This window comes from Pteropus alecto, unplaced genomic scaffold (assembly GCF_000325575.1).
Source record: "Pteropus alecto unplaced genomic scaffold, ASM32557v1 scaffold22, whole genome shotgun sequence".
Classification (NCBI taxonomy): domain Eukaryota; kingdom Metazoa; phylum Chordata; class Mammalia; order Chiroptera; family Pteropodidae; genus Pteropus; species Pteropus alecto.
The window spans coordinates 15,557,003-15,559,640 of NW_006434839.1; positions in this window are offsets into that span (position 1 = coordinate 15,557,003).

Genomic DNA, 2,638 nt, shown 5'->3' on the forward strand with positions numbered 1-2,638 from the left:
TCTCAGAAAAGACAAGTCACATAGTGATAATTAGCATCAGTGTAGGAAGCGGTTAGTATAGTGCCCATTGCAGCATTATTCACTCGTGCGTTTGGAAGCTGTGGTAAGAAACCCTCAATTGTACAGATTGACCCAGAGGAGCAGAGGGATGATTTCACCAAAAATCACAGTGTTCCTAAATAATATCCTCCTCCACTTTTTTAACCCCAGAACACATTATTTGGTTTATTTTTCTGCTGATCATTTTCTTTGGTAAGATTACAATGAATTAATGGTCCTTCACCCATTGTCATCTCAAAATGACCCAGAAACATGGTGGATGGCCTAGAGTAATCAATATGAGGTTAGAAAGGTGCATGAGGATAAATCACAACATAGATAATCAATGGGAGGCTTGCAATCATTAGGAAAAATTTGAGAAATGTATTGTAATATTGATGTATGTAGATGTTCATAAAAATGCTGAAGAAATACATTTAGTAGGCCCAGTTATTATAGATAGATTGCATACATTTTTAGACTAGATAAAACATGTTATAGATGCTTGTGATTGCATATAAAGAAATATGCTATATATTTTTTTAGGATATTTTAAGTTATCTGATAACATTTATGATGGAGGGATATTTTTGCTAATTGATTGCTTTAAGGTGTGTCATGACTTGGAATTCAAAAAGGAACAAAAGAAAGAAGCTGAAAGTCATAAATATATTTTACAATTGGAGAAAACAGAAGAACCACATAGGAAGACTAAGCTCACGCAACATCGTTTATCTTTTTGGCTTAGTGGTGTGCAGTAGCCCACAGCAAGTCTTGGAATCTTTCTGTGCCTCTTTTCCTTATATTTAAACTGTACCATTCGGTAATCTATTCAAAAGAGTACAACAGCAAATCAATGGAACTTTGCAAAATAACTTATATAAAATGATCCTCCTACTAAAATTCTCACAATGCCATAGGTTTAAAAATACTATGTATATGAAGTATTAAACAATTCTATAAGTCTTGTAATGAAAAACAGCAGTTTCCCACTTGCCCACTTGACATTTACTTCTCCCCAGAAGTAATAACTTTCAGCTCTTTTGGCTGAATTCTGTTGGTATTTTCCTCCAATTCGTTAAATGTCATACTTACACTGTTACTTCTTAATTTTTTAAATTTAAAAAAATTTAAAATTATCTGTGACTTTGTGGAAGTTGTGGAATGGCAAGATTTCATTCTTTTTTTACAGCTGAGTAATGGTCCGTTGTATATATGTGCCATTGTGGAAGTTGAAAATTTGCTTTGTTTCATCCCCTCTCCATCCCTCTGCACACATGTACTTTTGTATCCTGTATATTCTCAGTATAGATATCTCAAAATTGTGGTTACATCAGCAGTCAGCTTTTATATTAAAATGACACACAATGTTATTCATGCTAAGCTGCATAGTATACTATAATTAATTTCCTTTTTCTCACTTGCCTTTTTTTCTCTATTTTCCTGGTTTCTAAGTCTCATATAAATCAGAAGTTTCATCGATTCTATACTTTTTGACACAGTATCTCCTGATGTCCCCTGACTTGTTTCAATATGGAATGGTTGCCTTCACATTTGGTGCCCCCATGTGATCTGTGATCTGCTTCACCATCATCCCAGAGATCACATTTTTCTTTTCTCTATAGAAATCTTATATATTTGAGATTTTTGGTTTAGTTCCCTGCAGCTTCCTGAGAAAGGGTGTATATGAGATAATTTTATGAGAATTTGCCTTTCTTTTAAAATATTTTTTGATTTTTCAATTATAGTTAGAATACAATATTATATTAGTTTCAAGTGTACAACACAGTGACCATTTATATAACTTAGGAAGTGATCATCCCAATAAATCTAGTACCCATCTGACACCATACATAGCTATTACGATATTGTTGACTGTATTCCTTATTCTGTACTTTACATCCTCACGATTATATCGTAACTAGCAATATTATACTTCTTAACAGTCCCCTTCTTTCAACCTCCCATCTAATAACCTTCAAACATTCTCTCTATCTGTGAATTTGTTTCTGTTTTGTTTGTTTGTTTTGTTTCTTAGATTACACATATAAATGAAATCATATGACATTTGTCTTTCTCTGTCTGACTTAGTCCATCAGCACAATACCCTTTAGGTCCTGCTGAGTTGTTGCAGATGGCAAGATTTCATTCTTTTTTTTTTTACAGCTGAGTAATGGTACATTATATATGTATATATGTGCCACCTCTTCTTTATCCATTCACTCATTAATGGACTCTCAGGTTGCCTCTGTATCTCAGCTATTGTAAATAATGCTGCAATGAACATATGGATGAAGATGTCCCTTCAGAGTAGTAGCTTGGATTTCTCTGGATAAATACCCAGTAGTGAGATTAGTGAGTTCTTTTTTGTCCCTTGGTATAGAGAATTTGCCTATCTTGAAATAGCTTTTTCTTATTCTAGTAGTTTGGCTAAGTATTGAACTCTAGGTTAGGAATAATTATCTTTTAGAATTCTGAAGACATTTCTCCATTGTTTTCTAGCTTCTATTGTTACTGTTAAAATATCTGTATATACATTACTCTAATTTCAAATCCTTTGTATATTAATTTATTTTTTCTCTGATATCTCTTAGAATTT